Source organism: Triturus cristatus, chromosome 9 (assembly GCF_964204655.1).
Source record: "Triturus cristatus chromosome 9, aTriCri1.1, whole genome shotgun sequence".
NCBI classification, from domain to species: domain Eukaryota; kingdom Metazoa; phylum Chordata; class Amphibia; order Caudata; family Salamandridae; genus Triturus; species Triturus cristatus.
In genome coordinates, this window is record NC_140592.1 from 783,483,513 (window position 1) to 783,505,320 (window position 21,808).

Here is a 21,808-nt window from a genome sequence, read left to right on the forward strand (position 1 = left end):
ACATAAAGCTCAGAAAGGAAACAAATTAAAGGGACAAAAATGTCATGTAAAGGGACGAAGATCTTTTTGGAAAAATGGATCCAAATTAATCATGACATAGCAAATTCACTGTCTGTGGGTAAAAATGGGGGAAACAGCAAATCACATGTAAAGGATCAGGAAATCATGCATTTGAAATGCTGGGCCATGTTGATTTGGTGGCACGTCTTTATCTGTTATGTGCTGCTAGGTCCTCTTGGCTTGTGATGATGTCTGAGCACCTTTCAGACAAGACGTTATCTTGCTGATATGTTTCCAGATGGCTTTCTCAAACCTTACCCAGGTGAGGCATTGCTGCAACCTGTCTTTCAGCTCAAGAAACAGGAACATAACATGGCCATTGTAGGGAGAGGGTGACCAGGCTGTTGAGTACCTGCTGCGGGTCGCAGAACTGTGTGACCCTAGGAGACATGAGCAAGCCATACATTGGGCTGTGAACCAAAACCAGAACTAACATCTATTTTATTTTGCTTACAGTACTATTAGTATTAGACAAAGGAAGCCACCATAAACAAATTATTCATGGCACTGCCCTTCTAGAGACAGTCTACAATGAACTTGTTAGAAATGGGGTCTCTAATTGGCAACGGCTTGCACCCTGTCCAAGTAGAGACCCTCACTCTAGTCAGGATAAAGGAGTCACACAGCTAAGATAAGACCTGATCACTCCTTTGGTAGCTTGGCACAAGCAGTCTTAGAGGCAATGTGCAAAGCATGTGTACATACACACACAGTAACACAGTGACAACACTACAAAAGGGGTCCACACCAGTTTAGAATAGTCAAGATTTATCTGGGGAAAAAAGAACCAAAATGACAAAAATCCAACATACACAAGTAAAGATATCACTTTTCAGAAGTTAAATAAGTTAAGACCATAGAAATCTATGGATGCATTTCTTTTAGCACAAAGTACCTTGGATGCGTCAAAATTCAAAGACAAAACAGGCTCAGGGGAGGAGAAGCGCTGGAGAAGCAAAGCGATACGTCGGTTCCTTACCGGAAAGGGAGGTGATGCGTCGATCTCTGGACACACAGCCTCGGTTCCTTATTGCTGGGCAACGTCAATGAAGAGATGGTGTTGAGGGACATTGCGGCGAAAATCCAGATGTACTGCGTCGATGAGGTGGCGGTGAAGCAGGTGCTGTGTCAATTTTGCAGCCGTAAAGCAGGTGATGCATCGATCGATTCTTCAGTGGCGAAGTAGGAGCTGCGTCAAACTCATAGTGGGTGCCTCAGACGGCACCGACACGGTGCTCGGGACATGGGCTGCATTGATTTTTCAGCCTCAAGCAGGCACTGCGTCAATTCTTCAGCTGGTCTGTAGTGCTGCATCGATTCTTCAGCCGCACGGCGGTGCTACGTAGAGAAAATGGGTACTGATAGTCGGTGCATGGATTTTCTCACCAGGTTACACTTCCAAGGGCCCAGGAACTAGATTTAGCACCTATTGGCAAGTCAGGGCTCTCAGTAGAAAAGCCCAGGCACTGGTAGGTGAAGTCGTTGATTGCCCTGAGACTTCATAGCAGAGGCAAGCACACACAAGCTCTTGGAGAATTTTGGAAGCAGGATACAGAAAGCAAAGTCTAGTTCATTCACTCCCAGGACAGAAGCAGCAAGCAGCAGGCCAGCACAAGAAAGCAACACTTCCTCCTACAGCATCCAGCTCTTATAACTTTCAGAATGTCCTTAGTCCAGAAGTGTTCTGATTTTGGTGTGGCAGAGGTCAAATACTTAAACCCATTTATGCCTTAAAAGTAGGCAAACCTCAGAGGAAAGTCTTAGTAGTGCACAGGACCCTGCCTATCCCTGACCTAGCTCCAGACACACTACAGGGGGTTGGGGGGTGGTAGGGTGACCAACGGCCCGTACCTTTCAAGGACTGTCTGTTATTTCGGTGCCAAGTCTGTTCTCCATTATAATTCTTTTTAAGGATGCCTTTTGCCCATTATTATTGGGTTTGCAGGAATCTGTGATGCCCCCTGTGAGAAACCTCAGGTGTTTTACAGCACTCACTGTTGGTAGCCAGCTCGCATTTCTTTAAAGTGAAGATGCTTCAACAGCTCCTCATGCTGCAGTGGCATCATATGGTACGTCTTTTCCTGCCTTGGCATAGGGCATGGCATTCTGTTTTTGAAAATAACAGATTACAACCATGGTGGAATGCATAAGCTTTAGGAGACACACAGACTTCTTATTTAGATTTTTAATTATTAGAACTGTTCTTGCTAACCTACTTAATTGTAACATTCTGTCCAGTGTTCAGAATAATGAATAAATAACAAACTAATTTGAAATTAAGCGCCACTGAAACAGGAGCCACGCTTTGGGGTTCTGGGCGTGCTGCATTTTGAAATATTGGACAAGGCTAATAGCAAAGACTTCTGAGTTCTTAATCATAAAAATGACAATTTAACTCTGGTGATTAATGTATATTGAGCTTTGACTAATCCCAGTTTTGACTCATCAAAATTAGAGCAGAGGGATAATGTGCCTCTTGCAAAACACAAAGTGTAACATGCTGCTCAAAGAACTCTTTTTATGTAGATAGTTCAGTGGGTTCCTTTGGATAATAATAAATATGTATTAGTAAGGACAACGCCAACCACTATGTTATGTTTTGAACCATGAGTTTGTATTTCTCCAGACAAAGCCCTCATCACATATAATCAGGGCAACTGGAATTAAGCACTTCTGCGGCCACTGTGTATTCTCCTAATTATTGATTTGCCATATAACCCATTATCTGTTGCATAATGTGCACATTTTAGCAAGCAAAAATTGTTTCTAGCTCAAATTGATCAAAAGTTACTAAAAAAGTGGTGAAATGTGTTTCTCCAATGGAAGACCCTTCACAAAGGTTAACTGGTCATCTTTCCGTTGCTTATTCTTGAATTTAGTTGTTAAGCTTTGTTAAGCTAGTACTGATGAGGGGACAGCCATGCTAAGACATTATTACCATGTATTAAAATGAAAAAAGAATGAAGTAATACTACAAATTATGTGCAACATTATGCCGCAGAATTTGCCTTTACTTGCTGTATAATTTAGTCAAGCCTGCCACATAATTCCATTGGCCCTGCATATAATGCCTACATTGCAGGTATAATTGTTTTAGATATATTTCTACATAGTAGTACTATAAAAGAAATTAAATACACGTGGGAGAGGGTGTATGGAGAAATGAGGGGGCACTGTGGAATGGTGATACTGAGGGAATCCGTGGAGAAGGAAGCCTTTGGGGAGGAAGGCGACATCAACAAAGATTGTCACACCGGGTGCAACCAGCAGGAAAGCAGTTCCTGCCAGAGGTGTAGTTATTATTCCTGTAGCCTAAGCAGTGCCACAGGCCTTAAGACAAAAGCACTTCAGGAGCTGATTGTGGGATGGACTGGTAGGAAGGCATAGTCTACGAACGGAGGGATTTAATTTGATTGTAATCCCTGTTTCTGTACAGTTTTTATTTCAACATTTCTACTTAATGGAGAACGAAGAGCACAATTAGAAATGTCTAACATTCCATGATCGGTGTGCACTAATCCTAAAATCTTTTATTGCCACACTGCCTGTGTGCCTCGTGCTGCAGCCTTGGATGAATTTCTCCCTCATTATTTCAAAATAGGCTTTTTTTATCAACTAGAGAATTTCTGTTAGTATGTATATTTTATTTATACAGCATGACCCTAGTCAAAAGGCAGCAGAATGCTGTACAAGTCCAAGACAAAATTTATGTCTGTACGCCTGCGCTAAATCATTGAGGACCATGTTTACTAACATTTCATGTAAAACAGCACAGCGAATAAAGTTGCTGCGCTGCATGAAATGGAAAGAGAACAGCACCATATTTTCATAAATACTGTGTAGTTCTGCTCTTTCCTAGTACTGTTGCACTTGTAGCTCCCTAGTGCCAAAACATTGTAAGCTATTTGAGCAGGAAGAGAAAACTATCCTTTCAGATCAGTTCCTATTTGCATGTGTGCAAAGAAGTAACAAGAATAAATAAATATATTTCTCCTTGTTAACCCAGTATCGGATAGGCACTATTTTGCCGTAAACCCATCCGTCTTTGTAAATTTGGGTTTACATCAAAATACATGGGTGGATGCACAGGAACACCCATGTAATGCCTACCTGACAGAAGGTAGTACAAGGCAGTGCATTACCGTATCCGCCGCATTGTTATTTTTTTTTTTTTACAATTAGGATTGGCGCCAGTGTGTGCTAGAAGAGCTTCCTTAAGCTAGTCTCATTCTTGAGATGACTCATCTTGATAACTGAAAACAATCTTACCATAAAGTGCTGCCAAGAAACACTAATTGGTGAGGATGGTGAGGGTATAGCAAGAGAGATGACAACAGGGCATACCAGATTTCACTCTCTTTCATAGCTGCTAAGTGTCTACATGCCATGCTGGTCACATTATTTTTTTAAACTAACAGAGCATTGCAGGGGTGCTTCAGGGCCAAAGAGAACAGCTTTAGGCTACCCACCTTTGGGTTACTTTAGGTCGTGCAGAAGCACTCCCTGCAATCAACTTCTTGAAGGGCAAGTTGAATCAAAGTGCTTTTCTCTCTTTTTCACTGCTTTCTCTTGCTCTTTCCCGTTTTTTTGTGTTCCGCCTCCTTGCTTTTCTCTTGTTTTCACTGCTTTCCCCTTGTTCTTTCCCACGTTCTTTGTGTGCCTCCTGTAGGAAGTTCATAGGAATAGTGTTCGCAGTAAACAATAAGTGAATACACAAAGTATATCAATCAAAGACAATTATTCACAGAACACATATTGTAGTTGGCACGGTGTTATTTAATCACACTGGGCATACATTGGTTTATAATCTTATTGAATATTTTCGAAAGTGCCCCTAGAACAGAGAGGGGAGTAGGGGAAGTGAAGTGTAGGAAATTCAAGTGAGGATAAAGAGGTGAGTAGGAAGTGCAAATCACAAAAATATGTTATTTACAAAAAAAACAAAAGTTGGTAGGTTAATGTATCCCTTACGGCAGGGTCTTCATCAGGACAGGGTTTGAGGGGAAAGGGGCAGGTCCCTAGGGATAGAGCATAAAGTTACCTTAGTGCTGGATATTGCGTTCCGATCGTAATTCAATAATGGGCAAAAACCTTAAAATTACCATGAAAGATCACTCCACAGAGCGTTGGAAGCGCGTAGGTTCCAAATTAGGGCGGGAGCGAGAGCACCTGCGAAAATAAGGTGCATATTCAGAAGGACCCTCTCATAAATGTGATAAATCGGGGAGGGTATGGGCCTGTAGGAAGTTGTCGCTTGTTATGGTATGTCACTAGGTGGTAATACCGTGCACAGAGTCCAGCGGTTCCCCAAAAGTGTACAGGGCTCAATGTAAACCCAAATGTGCTTAGTGGTAGTGTGGGTGAGCAGTCTTATGCCTAACAGAGGAGTGCAAGACATTTATTGCACAACATTGATCAATAATGGACACACAACTCAAAAAGAAGGTCCACACCAATTTTTGAAAAATAAGCTCTGTTTGCACTTTATTTTAAGACCATGATTTTTGCAATAAGGTAAGTATGTTTTTAATTAAAAATAATTTTCACTTTCAAGAGTCAGCACAGTGCAATTTCTGAACAGTTCAATGTTATCCTATGAGGGAAAACAATCATGTGGTTTCACAGGTTGGTGCACAGCTTACACTTACAGTCTTCAGGCCCAAAGGTCAGCAAGGAGCAAGGGTCAGGTGAGTACCAACACTACACCACCAGTGGCACAGGGGCGGCTAGTTGCAGAGGTCCAAATTGGAGTTCGATCCAATGTGTTACAAAGCCACACTACTTGTAGGTAAGTAAATAGGCTGCAGGGGACCAGCAGCACAGGGGCGAACGGGTGTATGGTGCAAATTCAGCGTCTGGTACCCAATGCTTTTCAATTAGGTTTCTGCTTTCAACAAACAGGCTGCAGGCGTCGCATTGGAGGTTGCAGGAGGAAGACCAACGACAGCAGAGGTAAGCAGAGACGTAGGTGGTCATAGGGGCACTGCTGATTCAGCTCACCAAAGCGCAGGGGCTTCGGGTGTAGGGGCACCTTTACATCTTGGAGACTTTTTACCAGAGCCAGTCTCGGTCAGGGGTGTTACACGCCAGTCTACCTGCACCTGCTTCCTGTTAGGACACTACCACTCCCATAATGCACTATTCAGGGAGGCGGGGTTGTGTACCTACCCATGCTGCACGGCGAGGAGGTCATCGGTTGATTGGACCTATTAAATAGACGCTCCTCCCTGAGTTATCTGCTTGGCTTACTGAAGTCTAGTGGACCACGCCGTTCTGCCTGACCTGGGTTTATCGAGCTTCGTTGTACCTGGATTACTTTCTGTTACCCCGTTGGATTTGTGCTGGACTCACCTTTTGCTTCAATTCAACTGTGCTCATTGATATTTATAAATCCTGCACCTTTTAAGAAGCCCTAGGGAGTACGCTGGTTATTTTCCCTTTTTTTTTGCCCGCAACGTTAGTTCCTAACTCCCGCTTGCCTTGAACATTGAGACGCGCTGCGCGCGCACTCTTCGTCCTCCCGGTAATTGACATAATTCCGGAGCTCCGAAGACTCTTCATGCGCATCAACTCTGTGCTCCGTACACACAACCTAATTAGCGGAGCAAGAGAGCGCTGCCTTCCCGACTTTCCGGACAGAGTACGATTACTTTTCCTTTTTTCCCTCAGAGCACTCACAACTGGAGGAGACACGCTCTGCCTTCTTCATCAAAGGACACGGATAACTTTAATTCACTAAACTTTGCTAGTTTGTTTCTCCCTAATCGAGGCGATTACTTTTATTTTTTGGAGTATTAATTATTACGAAAGCCAGTACTGAGCTGTACATTTTATTTTTCTTCTTCAACAAAACTTTATCGAACAATTCGCTTTTGACAGGGAGTCTGAAGCTGCTGACTTATGGCAATATTGGCAGACGTATGCCTTTGTAATGCTTGTGATTCTTTAACCTGCATTTTCTAGAAGGACTTGCCTCATTAATATTTTTTCTGGACTTTGCTTGGCACATTCTCAGAGGAGTCCTTCTACTGTGCTCATGTAAGTAAGAGAGGGTACACAACCTCACTTCTTTCTTGAAAGTTATACACTGTTTATGTCACATTTACTGTTCCAGGCATCAGTGATTAACATTAGATTATGTCTCCTTTCTTTCTGTTTATTATTCTCTCTGCTACAGTTTACTGGGTTATTTATCCCGCTCTTCCCTTCCTGGATTCGTTGGCCTTGCTGGTGTTCTTCCCTGTGGTCCCGTGATTGTCCCTGCTCTCCAGAGGGGTATTCGTCACTGTTCTAGGAATTATTCCCCTACTGGAGGTGGCTGTAATCCTGGGGAGAGTTGGGGCCCCCTCTTCGCTCCCGAGGATACTGGTATTGGCTACTCTGACACAAGTATGTCTGACAGGGGGGAGCCTCTGGATTCAGGCTGCAGGCGTCGTTGTGAAGTCCAAGAGGGGTCAGCCAACACTAGACTCGAGGTCAGGATCGCTCAGAAGTCCTCACTGGACAGGTGAGCCACTAAGACTCGGGTCGTGGGCGTCTGGTGCAGAGTAGGCAGGAGTCACAGTTCCAGCTGAATCCTTGTAGTTGGTTTCTTCTGGACAGGGCAGCAGTCCTCGGGATATCTGGTCGTGGTCGAAGAGCAGGCAGTCTTCCTCAGGTTTCTGGAAGTCGCTGGCTACAGGACAGGTGTTGTCTTCTTTGCAGAGTCTTTAAAGTTGGAGACAGGCCAGTAGGGCTGGGGCCAAGTCAGTAATCGTCTTCAGGCTTTGCTGCATGGTGTCTTCCTTGTCCCTCTTCTTCATAGGTTGCAGGAATCTGATTTCCAGGGTCTGAGGGAGCCTCCTAAATACTACATTTTGGGGGCCTTTCAGGGGAGCAGTAGGTAGGGCCAATGGGAACTTTACATGGAGTGACTACACCCACTATATAATTCCAACCTTTTTAGGGAGGGGCATACACCTAGCCCTGATTGGAGGTGTCCCCTCATCTTCAAGATGGAGGGGACTGAAAAGTGTGCTTAACTTTGCCACATCCACCTGAAGGGTGGAGTTGTCAAAGGTGGACACACCTCCTAGCCTTTCTAAGTTTTCTCACCGGTTTTCCCACCCAAATTCGGGGTGTAAACTGAGGGCTGCCATCTAATGCTTTCATCCAGTAAGCAACCTCTGCCACCATGTATTTAATTCATTGAGTTGCAATGGGGAGAGGATGTGGTCTGAGGGCTAGAAGGGTCAACCTCAAAGCTGGGAAACTGGGTTCCAGTCTCTGCAGGGAGGCTCAACATCCTGTGATTCTGAGCAGATCACTTAATCATCCAGGTCTAAACAATATTAATGTGACAGTCTGTAAAGCAACTGGTGGTCATGTAAAGCACTCTGATTGATACCTGATACCTTCGAGTCGAGTTTGCACTATATAAATCTTTTTTTTTTTAATGTAGGACATGTGTATCAATCCTGGTAACGCTGCCTTTAGCCTTCATCCTTTCTACGTCAAACAATTGGGTACTGGTAATGGAAAAATGTTCCACTTTAACAGAATGAATAAGATAATGTGCAACAGAACACCATGTATCTCCCCCACAGGAACACCCTATATGTATGACCTTCTCCCCCTTGCACAACCAGCCTAGGACCAAGTGCACAAAATCTAGCAAACTATCACACCTACATCCCAGCCTTAACATGAGTTTGAGTTGAGAAGATGAATAGGCAATAAAGATGCCTTTAAATTTTGTTTTCAGCTTGTCACAAGTGCTATGTGCTCAAGAATAGCGGGCAAATGTCAGGCTGTATCGTCTGACAAATTTCTACTTATTCCTTTAATATGTGGATTGGTGTTTACAAAATTCTCTAACTTTGCAGTCAAAGACAGAATAGTAAAGTGGAACAGTTGACAGTCTTGGTGTGGTGACAAAGGGCATGTGAAAATAAAGGCTGTAAGTTGTCAATTTTTTGTAACACACAACAACTTTTGAATACATGTAAATCAACTGTGCAAATGTTTGAAAACATATCAGCAGTTAGAAAACCACAAATGAACCACTTGTTCGTAATTCAAAAGTTTGCTGAAAACTGAGTTTTAATAGGATCAAAACAATTCAAACACTTTACTCGGTGATGTTGAAATGATACATATTTGCCGAAACACATTTCCACACATTATCATTTGTGCAATATATAGTTTTATCAGTAAAACTGCATGTTGGCATTTTGCTTCTATTTCAAAAGAAAATGTTCTGTGTGTAAAAGACAGTGTCTCCTTCTGACCTACAGTAATGCTGCAACAATGTATACAGTTTCTTGTTTGTAGCACACTTCAGTGCATTAATGAGAATCTGCAGTTTAAAGCTCACAGAAATAAAACGGCCCAATCAGTATACTATTTCCTATATACAAGTAAGATAAGGAGGGCTGATATATGGCTAGCTAGGACATTATATAGTAATGTCAACTCCTATCTAACCGTTCTGGCCCACAATAATACCATAACACTCAGCAGTGTGCAGCCAATTATAGCTCATGCAGGCTGGTTAATAATTCGCTTTTCCTGCTTAATCCTCTTACCCTCACACAAGACCTGTCCGCTATGGGTCTTATCCATCACTCAGTACTGTACCAGCCCCTAAACCAATCATCTCCTGCTGAACAGACATGGAATACCTGAAGCGATCTGTCACATAAAGCTGGCCACTCGGAGGAGTGCACTCTAGTTCAGCACTGCAGATCCCAATTAGCTACATTTTATGTGTTCTGATTTACATCTTACAAGGGTGCACGTATGTTCCTAGTCTGAATGCTCAATGAGCTCACCCAAATTTAATTCCCATGTCATGTCCCTCTGTGAGGCTTTGTAGAATAATGTAATGAGGTGATGACCCTCACCCTAACTAAGCAGTCCCCCCAGTGTCGAGGAAGACGAAGAGGCAGGCGGGTATGTGCGCCATATCTCCTTTACAGTATTTTCCAATTTGGTGTACTGTAGGAAATGGCTCTGCCCCACTGCGAAGGTGCCCTGCACCTCTGGAAATGTGATGAAGACCTCACCGGGACAAATCTACCGCTACCAGACATCTGCCGTCCCTCCATCTTGTCATAGACCAATTGCGATCTACAGAGTGAACGGGTTCGAGATCCCATAAAGGCAAGTCCCTATCAAAAGGTGGCCTTCTCAATATCATTTTATCACTTTCTCCCATATACATGCAGTATGTTTTACCAAATAAGGTACTGAGGTCAACCATCCAAGATGGCAGGCGTGGCTCCCAAGAGCTCCGATAGCCTGCCGACAATCAATATCTATCCTGGCTAGTGACACGACAAGAGAACCGTATGGCCCCATAGTGGGCTCCCCACATCGCGCTGCACCCTTGTCAATATCCTGGAGCCGACGCTGGTGATGGTAGGCACCACAGAACATATGAGCCGCATGGATGCTGGCAACATGGCGGTGGCCAGTTGCCACTAGACTTGAATCAAGGCGAGTTTAGCTATGGTGATCTCGGGACCCCCTGACACGCACAGTGAGGAGCGCTGCTGTCGCAAGGGGATACGATTGCCCTGGACGCCCCAAGGGGGCACTACACTGCAGGGCCTCACATCTATCGGCCCGACTGCCACAGCACCAACAACGAAGTGCATAGGGACACCACGCTGCACAGTGACCGGAGACTACAGCTGGGGCAAACATCGGAATATAGCCTCCTACCTGGCAGAGTGACCTCTCAGTCCCTGCCGGAGGGCCCTGCACTGGCACCCCGCTCCCTGCATTAGTGTAATCCCCAGGGTGTGTGGGGCCATGGTGTCTCACACGCCTGAATACGGCGGCGGGGTGCTCCTTGATTGTGCATCGCGGAAAAACCCGTTTTCTCACCCTCAACATCCATGGCATGCACCCCGCTAGAGAGAGCTACAACATACTCTGCATATGCACGGGTTGCAATGGTATGGATCCACCCTGGGTCCCCATCCAGGAAACAAACAGGGTGGTAAACAAAGACGGACGATACCCCCTCCTTAAGGGCCACCTCAATAGCCAATCAGTCCTCCTTGGCAGCATCTATGTGCCCAACATTGAACAAGGGGAATTCTGGAACGCCCTCTCCGATTCTAGACAGATTTCACCCTTCCCTACCTCGCTCCCATGCATACATAGGTGGAGCGTTTCCTAACCTGGGTACACCATTGGAAAGTACTGATGCATGGAGATTCTCGAGAGAGAGATAGGGGTGGATGAGCGGAACTTGACTGACCTCAGCAAGGCGACAGACACCAACCCTACACTCTATCCACAGTTGGCGGAAGCCCTAACTGCCTACGTGGCCCTCCTCGAGAGCCTGAGGCATTATAACTTCAAGACCCATGCTGACAAAGTTCACCGGGAGGGTGATAGACCTGGCAGACTCCTGGCATGGGTCATCTGGCAAGAACCGGTGTCTTGCCCTATCACAAAACTGAGTGACCTCACTGGTGACAGGGTCTGCACTTAAACTGACCTTTAACAAGCCTTCTAAAACTACTATTCTGCCATCTACAGGGCACCGCAGGACAGCTAGATAGATCCAGCAGACAAGTTCCTCACTTACATCACCCTTTCTCATATCCCTACTCTCGTGAGGTGCTCCCTAGACGTGGGGATCATACCCGCAGATGACAAACAGGCAATCCACGACCTGGCTCGAAATAAAATATGGGCCTGGATGGTCTGCCCCTAGAACATTATAACACCTTTTTGACTCTACTGGCCCCCTGGTTGGCGATAATATACAAAGCAGCCCTAAGTGATGGGGAGCTCCCCCACTCACTTCATAAGTCCCTCCGGATCTCAATTCCAAAACCGGACAGGGATTCCACGCAGTTAGCCTTTTATAGACACATTGCTATACTCAGGACAGACAACAAAATCCTGGGCAAAATATTAGCTGACCGATATGCCCAAGTCCTCATAGAGCTTGTACACTGATCAAAACGGCTTCGTCCCCGGCTGTAGTACCTCCCAAAATAGTCGCTGCCTCTTTCACGTACAAGATCAGGCGAAGGTTGATTTCTTTGTGCTGTCTGCCTCATACTCAATTTAGAGAAGGTGTTCGACACCTTGACCTGGCACTACCTATTTGCTGTGCTCACCTGCATAGGGGTGGGACCCAAACTTCTAGCATATAGAAAAGCTTTTGTACTCAAACCCAACCTCCGGGATCCGCTTGAGTCGTCACGTCTCAGTTCCCTTCCTGATATGCCGTGGAACAAGACAAGGATGCCCGCTCTCCCCCATATTATTTGCACTTGCTATGGAGCCCCTGGCCATGCGACTGCACAAAGGGGGCTTAGAGTGGGGCATCCCACTGGCGGGCAGGACACACGCCGAGGTCCTATATGCAGATGAGCTGCTCCTTTATGTACAGGACATAACAGCCGAGCTCTCACCCCTCCAGGACAAACTGGCAGACTTTGCCTCTACGGCTGGGCTTCGGGTTAATTGGATGAAGTCAGCCGTCTACCCATTCAGCCCCGACCTCTCACCAGGAATTTACACACTGGTGACGCCTGCCTCAACTGGCACACGCAAGCACCTCGCCACTGGGGAGTGTGCCTGTACCACACCCCCCACAACCTCTATGAGGGAGACCGGCACAGGGCCTTGGCAGGCATACGATCCCAAGTATACTTTTAGAGGACACTCACCCTGGCCCTGTCGGCAAGATTGTCCTGGCGAAAGTGATCATTTTGCCACGCCTTCTTTATTACTTTGCAAACCTCCTAGTTGTCCCACCCCATTCTTTCTTCAAAGAACTGGACACACTCCTCTGTACACTCATATGGGAAAATGGATGCCAGCGAGTTGCCCTGGCTAAATTACAATTGCTGGCAGACAGGATAGGCCTCAGGGTCCCATCCTTCGAGGCATAATTTCTGGTGGCACAGCTTCAATGGCTGTCCCGTTGGATGGCTGGGCGCTACCTCAGGGAAACCTGCTTGGAGTCTGGGCCCACGTCACTACCAGCAATTCACCACTTGTCCCTACCAGGGGCACAGCCCCCATCCCCTTATCCCCTACAGGTGTCAGTCGCGAGGACATTTATGGCCAGTGTAGGAGAGTAGGATCTGCAGCACCAGAGGTTGATTTACAGACTTCCCAGAGGCCGAACCAGGTCCCCAGCAAAGCTGAGACCCGTAGCCCTCGTGGGTACCGTGGAACCGGAACCCCTGGACACCGTGCACATTTGCAAGTGCATCAGGGTTACTTTTAGCCCAGACCCCAAGCAGAGAATCCACCGAAGATTGTTGGCCTAGTCACCCCGAGTGACCCGTGGGTCGCCATTTTGTGATTCTCTCGAGGTCCCTTTGTGATCCCTAGTCCGTCGACTGGTGGGTCCCTGTGAAGGTAACTGACTTTCTTTGGCCTTCCCTGGTTGCTCCAGGCGTGCCCTCACTCCTCCTCGCTGGGGAAGTCCCTCGGACCTTGCTGGTCCGCACCGAAGCATCTTTCTCCTTTCTGCGTGGGTTGCTGCTGCCAAGGCTTGTTGTGTCCAATCCGGGCACCAACGCTGCAGCACTCGACATCCTTCGTGGGACAGCTCGAATCCAGCTCCTGGTCGTCCTCGACGCCTCCTTGCCCTCGTGGCTGTAAGTGAAGCTTCACATTCTTCATCTGAAACACCCGACATCGGTGGGCATTCGTCTATCGTGCCCCTGGACACTGGCAAGTGACCCAGACTCAGTCCCCTCTGCTTTCAGGTTCTTCACATCTCCGATCTAGGCTTGGATCTCTTCGGACACTTCGCATCTTCCCGGCAGCAGCACTTCTTTGCCAGCTCCCATTGAAAACGACAACGCGACCCAACACCATTTGACACCTATGCACCAGGCGTCCCTGGGTGAGGTAACTCGATTACTCTGGTGCCCCATGGGTGTTGACCCTAGAACTGTCCAAAAGGGTTTGGTCCTAGTCCATCTCTAAGTGTCCCTAATTTTTAAAAATCTAACCGCGGCTTTCCCCATAGAAGCTAACGGGAGCTTGTGGCTGTGTTCTCACACTGCACACGGCCCCCGTGGGTCCCCTTTGTCACTACCTTGGGTGGTTCCTTGGGGTCCCAGCGATTCTACAGGCTCTAGGCCTTGTGTCTAGTTAAGTCGTGGTTCTTATACCACTATTTTAGTATATGGTTTGGCTCGCCCCTAGGGCCTAAAGTGTATTTGTGCTACTTTACTGTAATATTTGAAGTAAAACTTATGTGTTTTGACCTCTAGCCTCATAAAGAGACTAGTAGGGTGTGTTTAGTAATAAATACATATATTTTATATATATATCTGGTGTGGGTGCCTTTCATTTAACCATTAAAGAGATTATAGACTGGTAAAAGAAGCTGCTTTACATTCCTTCAAGACTTAGCCTGAAGGCTGCTCTCCATAGCTACCACTAGGATAGCTTTCAATAAAGGTTGTCTTTAACCTATCATCAACAAGGGGTTGTTTGGACTGCTGCACGGTGCCCACTATAACTAGTGGACAGGCCAACTTCTCACAGCCAGGATACATCACCTCTTCCAGGAATACTCCGCTCTTGACCCCCATTCTACCCCTGGCTGGCCTGCCCCACGATCAAGGCTATTAAATGGCTGGGGAATTAAGAGTATGGACTAGTCATTCACTCTCTGATGTGGGTGCCTCTTTTCAGAGAGCCATCTCCTTATCAGCTGGCGGAGGAGAGCGTGCTCCCTTCAGGGCAGTTTCTCCTTCACAGGCAACATATGCACATCTGTCAAACCCTCTGGGACCTCTCCTGAGGTGGGGGGGACCCACGACACATCCGGTACTCCAGACCATGCTGATCATGGGGCCTGGTGACCATCTCATCATCTGGATGCACAAAGTCATACAAGAGTTATCGGCCACCACACTCGCCACACTTCGCCAAAAATGGAATGATGAGTTTGGGAGAGTACTTCATGACAGAGAATGGGTGAGTGGGCCCTTGAATTCCCAATAAAGGGTCTCCCGAAACCCACGATTCAAGAACATACAGTTCTTGATCTTACACAGGGCCTACCTAACCCCTGTGCAGCTCCACCGTTACTTCCGAGAGTCACAATTTGCTTGCCTATAATACCAGCTCTCTAACACAACACTTAGACATATGTTATGGTCTTGCCCAGTTCTCCAAACCTATTGGCACACCATTCAGGCCACCCTGCGAGAGGTCCCAGGACTCCTGGATATCTACACTCCTACCAGAGTCCAGAATGTTGAAAATTCAGAGACGTTAAAGTCCTTCTTAATTAGGAGTCTCCAAACGCCAGATCTTAGCTTGAAGTCCAGGAGTACATGGCAGCAACACTAAGGACCGGGTTCTGTGCAAGGGTCCATATGGGTGATTTTTGTCTGACATTTGCTGGCAATCTGGAATCCAGCTGCAGTGGGTATAGCAATCCATGTGAGTTAGCACTACACAAAGGAACTATCAACTAGAAGCCAGCTCCAGCAACGTCAATGAACTCTTCACCATCGTCAAGTAGTTCTCCAATCCTGCAGCTGCCAACAATGACATTATCCCACCCCAAGCACTCTGGAACGACCTCTCCAACTTCTTTGAACAGAAGATTGTCAAGATCTACAACACATTCGATCCACAGTATACCGATATGAACTCCCCCGACCAGCCCGCACCTCCTTTACTACCAAGCAGCAGCTAAGCAGCATGAAGCCCCTCTTGAACAAAGAAACCACCACCCTGATTAATATAATTCACTCAGGAGCCCCCTCAAACCCATGCCTTCACTTCATATACAACTTTGGAAGAACCATTATCTCCCCCTGTGCTCACCTCTATTATCAACACCTTCATAACCACCACCACCTTCCTATTTTGCAGGAAAAATGTAGAAATTAACGCTCTATTGAAGAAACCAACAGTGGACCTCCAACACTCTCAGCAGCTAGAGACCCATCTCGCTGCTACCTTTTCCAGCTAGTCATTGAGAAAGCCAACAATACCCAACTCACAGACCACCTAGAACTCAATCAACTCCTATTAGATAGCTCCCATTCAGACATTTGCATCAACCACAGCACAGTGACTGTCCTCATGGTGGCAATTGATCACATCAGAAGCATACTCGACTGAGGAGAAACAGATGCACTCATCCTCCTCGACCTTTCCGCAGCTTTTGAGACGGTCTCTCACAAGTCACTCACCAGACAGCTTCAGCACTTGGGTATCTGCGGACCGGCCCTCAAGTGGATATCCTCCTTCCTCACTGACAGAACTCAACGAGTTAGACTTCCTCTCTACACCAGAACCGAAGAAACTCATCTACTCAGTCCCACAAAGATCCTCGCTCAGTTCAACCCTCATCAACCTCTACACAGACAACGTCAGAGCCCATGCCATCAGCATAGTATCCTACACAGATGACACACAACTTAAACTTTTCCTTACCGACTCAACCATAACCACCAAAGTCAACTTCGCCAACTGCATGGGCAATGTCACTGCTTGGATGAAAAACAATTGCCTCCAGCTCAACACAGGCAAAACCGAAGTTGTAATTTTCTGCAACAATCACTCCCCCTGGGATGCGTCTTGGTAGCCCTCTGAACGTAGCTCCCCACCCATCCCTGTGGACCATGTCAAGAGCTCGGGATTATCCTGGGCACCAACTTTTCCATGAGCAGACAGATCAAATCTGTGTCCTCATCATGCTTCCACATCCTGCGAATGCTACGCAAGTTTCTAGTGGATTTCACTGAACACCAGACGAACGGTCAGCCAGGCTCTTATCACAAGTAGACTTGATCACGGAAATGCCCTCTACATTGAAATCCCAGCCCATATCCTATGCTGACTCCAAATCACACAGAACGCTGCCGATAGACTCAGCCTGTTCATCCTGAAAAATAACCATATCTATCCAAACCTCAACAATCTCCACTGGTTTGCAGTCCAGGAAAGATACAAGCTACTCACCCAAGCCTACAAAGCTCACCACAACACCGGTCCAGCTTACCTCAATCACCGAATCCACTTCTACCAACCCACCACACACTTTCAATCTGCATCTCAAGCAAGAGCACACCTCCCTCGCATCAAGAAGACCAGAAGTGGAGGGACCTCCTTCTCATACCTCACAGCCAAGACCTGGAACGACTTCCCGAAACACCTCAGAACCTCCCTTATCTATTTCTGAAGGAACTTCAATACATGACTCTTCCAGACGAAACAGGTATGATCTCCTCCCCTCAGACCTGCCCTACTAAGTGCCTGGATACCCTCATGGGTCATTAGCCATGCTCAACAAATTAACATAACATAACAGGGACCGTATTGTGTATTTAAGCTCCAAAGGTTATCAGAACTGATGCCAGGGGATATGAATGGTGAGTTATGATAAACTCCATGTTCCTTCATGCCTGGAGGTCCCCAAAGGGCAAGACACATGCCTCAAACTGGAACGGCTTGGATGAATTCAGACAAGCCCTTTTGAGGTTTCTCCTCAGATCCATGGTGCTACAGTCTTGTAAAGAATGGACAATATGACAACCAAGTCATATATTAAAATATTGGGGAAACCTGTTCCAGGAGCTTTTTGTAACAAGCTTTCAAAGTTTTTCATTGGGCCAAAGAACAACATCTACTCCAGAACAATTGTATGAGCTCTGTTGCATAAGATGGAGTTGCCCAACAAAATAATCTCTTTGCCAGCAAGGAGAATGCTCTATGTACTATGTTTCTTTGCAGGTCCAGTAAAGTGGGAGCTTAGCTGACAGATGCATTGAAATGTTTCTGATATCTGAGGGTTCTTTATGGCCCTCCACTTTTTTCTCTGATTCTGAGGGATTTATTAAGGACATTGGTAAGGGTAAGGAAGGGGAAAGCACAACTGATAATGGTTGTACCTTTTTGGTCAAGCTCATCATGGCTTCCACTTCTTTGTCAGTTAGGAAAGGGGTTTATTAGGGGTGCTTCCAATTCCCCCTTCTCCTCTTCTATCTCGTTCTGAGTCAAGTAGTATTGTTGGTCTATGCTTGACTGACTGAATGTTGAAACGGTATGCTTTTGCAAGGACTCTCATGAAATGTTGTTAGTTGCAGTACAAGCTCCTAATATGATTTCTACCGTACAATCTTACTTTCATCACAGGTCAACATATCAGAAACAATGTTTAAAGAATAAGAATAATATGCTGCCCTGTGGTGAATTGAATGGTCGTTCTTTCTTACAGAATGATTTTTCGATTTTCCTCAGGCCTAACAGTTGTTACCTTAAGGATTTAGAGGGCAGCCATTAAGGCACTTAGAGAACCTCCTTGGGTTGTGGGAGCATAAAGTCTGATGTGTTTAAATTGATTAGGAGTTTATCTCTTCTAGACCCTGCAGGGAAGAGGTTAGTTCCAGACTGGGAGTATTTTTGGTACTAGTAGCTCTTCAAAAACATCCTTTAGAACTTATGGTTTCTAAACCTTTTCAACTGTTAAAATGAAAGAATTGAGAACTGGTTCCTCCTTTGTATAGACCTCACCCCCTTCTTGAGAATTTTTGCATCTAAGCTTTTTTGTTTTTTTGTTGGTCTGAACTGCTTTACAGTAGCTTGGGTGTTTTGCAATGAGTATTAATTGGAATGAGGATGTGGAAGAGGAGGTTTCTTTCAATTGCTTACCAGTAATTCCATTACCCTGAGTCCTTTCTCTCTCTTTCCAGTCATTTAGACCAGCCTACCCCTCCCTTGGATGGGGCAATTGTGGGTCATTTTAGGTAAGAAAGCTTGATACATTATATAACTGCCTAGAGAGGGGGTACCTCTAATTTACCCAGAAAGTTAAGTACATCTTTTGGTTTCGGCTTTCTCTGTTGATGAAAGAGAAGTAAGGCAACAGTATGTCTACCCAAAGAGATAATAAAAACCAAACAAACTGGATTACAACAATGCACTCCCCTTTATGTGCAAGCTTACTCTGTGTAATAAGTAAATTTTGCAAGTTTTTTGTGCGTGCTACTTAGAAGTACCCTCTGTCCTTGACTAACTTGATAAATTGAATGTGTTGTAGTCCCCCAGGGCAATGCTGAAGTAGGCTCCCCTGTTTTGGATGCCAACTTGTTATAGATATTGTGTATCTGCTTAACAGCCCATAAAGAAAACTGGAAATGACAAATACAAAAAGCGCAGTCACAAAACTAGGATAATATAGAAAGAACAGACTGATATTCTATCATACAGGGGTTGTCCTTCATTCACAGAGACATGTTGCAGTACAGTCCATCAATTGTATCTTCAAAGCCATGTTGGAAGGTCCCTTATGTCACACTGCTCTATGTTCTTGATACAATTATTTGAGAATCATGTCTTTATTAACAGTTTGTTTTTGGACATTATGGTTTCATTTGTTCAACCAAATGACTCCTTAACTTTCATCTAGAGTGAACTCGAAGAAACCTGACTGTTTAGTGCTTATAATATTATAATAGGTGGGGTGGCGCCGCAACCAGGGCGACTGACTCGTTAATCTGGGGATCACGGCTCGATCCCAGGCGCCGGCGGCAGATTAGCCCAGCACCATGTGACTCTGGGCAATAGCTTGCTTAATCTTCCCGACGGCCCCCAGCGCCTAGAGACCCTTACGGGTGATTGTTCGCGCTTTACAAATGTGGATTATTATATATTATATTCTGTTGTCATCATTGTGTGATTTAATTGTTCATGTCAAAGGATTGTAGAACTGACTAGGTCTCAAATGTATTTTTCCTGTTTTATATGTTCATTAGCATGAATGATGCATACTGTCCATTTGTGAATCTTTCAGCTCTCCCTGGGATTCTAGAATACCAGAGGTTAACAGTAATTTATGAGATAAAACATATATAATAATGGCATCATGGTATCTATTTTTATTATTATTTCTGTCTGTATATATCCATACTGCTTTTTTGCTAGTTTTTTGTCTGTATATATATCCATATTTATTTTGTGAATACACAAAGATACACCTAATGTTTTTCGCACATTTACTCAGACACTCATGCTTGGATGTCTTGTGGATTTGAGAGATATAAGAATCCCTTTATAAGACAACACACACATATGAAAATATTTTCGTTGTAATGTAAACACATGCACATCTGTGCCTTCAATAGGGAACACTGTTCTATTTTTTAAGCCATTCAGCTATCCTGCATAGCTATTGGTCTTGAAGTCGTTGCTGATGGCACTGAAAATCACTTCAATGAAGACCCATTTATGTTTTTCCATATTTAAAACATACTACAGAGAACTATGTTTTTGTCTGTAAAATATTGTCTTATCCATAAAATCTGAAACCTGGGAGCCATACATATATAGTTAGACACCATTCAGATTATATTGTATACGCTAAATACTGAATTCACTTCCAGACGCTAATAGGAATACTGTTCGACTATTAAGCAATAGAATATACCAACTGAATCTACATTGCTGGTCCAGCTGAAGGCTCGTTAAGAAGTTAGACTACAGCTTAAATGATGCATCATCCTATTTTCATATTTTGTGAAATTATTTGAGAAAGAACATGATTATGTGAGAATGTAAATTTTAAATTAGGCGTTGAAGTTGTGTTCCGTTCTTTTGCACTTTAGTATGTGTGGGAAAGTGTGTTGTGGGTAAATCCGTACGTGTGATCCTGTTAGTCACTAGATGGGTGTAAAAACGCAATATAAAAAAAAGAATGCATGGAATTTAATTTGAAACATTTTTGTATATTTTTCTTCAAAATTTACATCAAATTGCAAAATAATGTATTATCATTCAAACATGACAGTGGCGGATATTCAGAGAAAATAAATCCAATATTACATGAAACTTATTCACACAAACCCTGTCCTACTCTACTTTTTATGTTGTGCTGGTGTAACGCCCTGAACGTCTCAGGATCGTTTAACAGACACGATAATGAGAACGCAACCACTTGTGAAGGTTTAGTTATTTTAATGAAGGCAAAAATAATACAAGGAATAAACAAAGGTTATAGTCACTGGAATCCTCCAGGCTAAGTACGTTACCAGCCCACAGCACGGATGGTCCTAACCGTCCTCTGCATATACGCCGATCCCGGCGTATGCCAACAGAGGGCAGAAATGAAATGGCCGACAATGCCAATCGGTAGGCTGTGAGGGGCACGAAGAGTGTTGGGGAGAATCGAGGAGTCAGGGAAACACCCAGCCGGGGTCTCTACCTGAAGGGAGCAGCCGCTCAACCTCTTCCTCAGACTGCACCGGGACGCGGAGTCACCTCCTGGTGATGCGTCACCGATACCCCAATCACAAGCAAAGAAGACTGAACCGAGAGCAGCCGCTCGATCGATCCTGTGGACTTCCGAGTCTGTAACGCGGCAAACACCTCCTGGTGTGCGTTACAGCTGGCAGTCCCTGTATCTCTGGTCGGGCTGGGAGTTACGACTCCAACCAGCAAAAGCGCCACTGCGCTTTGACTCAGCCGAGTCAAAAAGCGAAGCTCAATGGTTATCCGGTAGAGCTTCCGGGTCCTTCACAGGTGACGATGGGGCAAGACACGGCCCAGGGAGTAACGACTCGACCTACCTCCGTTCTTGCCTTACTGGAGCACCACTCCGGAACACTGCTCTTCACTAAGCAGGTACGTCGGTTGTAAACACAATATCCGACAGCGTTGTACCTCCCGGTTCCTCCCTTTATAGGGCGTTGTTTTCCTTGAGTTATGTAACAGCTCTCCTGTTTACATAAGGGCGTGTTTTCCTTGAGTTATG

At 45.3% G+C, this 21,808-nt stretch overlaps 1 long non-coding RNA gene across 1 annotated transcript in view; it reads right to left on the reverse strand.

The window, feature by feature from the left end:
• Nucleotides 1-1,039: 1,039 nt before the first annotated feature.
• The window catches only part of LOC146798843 (uncharacterized), a 51,810-nt gene continuing 31,041 nt past the window's right edge, over nt 1,040-21,808 (reverse strand). Inside the window, exons 2-3 of the long non-coding RNA XR_014968774.1 lie at nt 4,530-4,723; nt 1,040-1,398 (exon numbers count right to left, since the gene is read on the reverse strand). This is a non-coding gene — a long non-coding RNA (uncharacterized LOC146798843). The remainder of the gene's footprint in view (nt 1,399-4,529; nt 4,724-21,808) is intronic.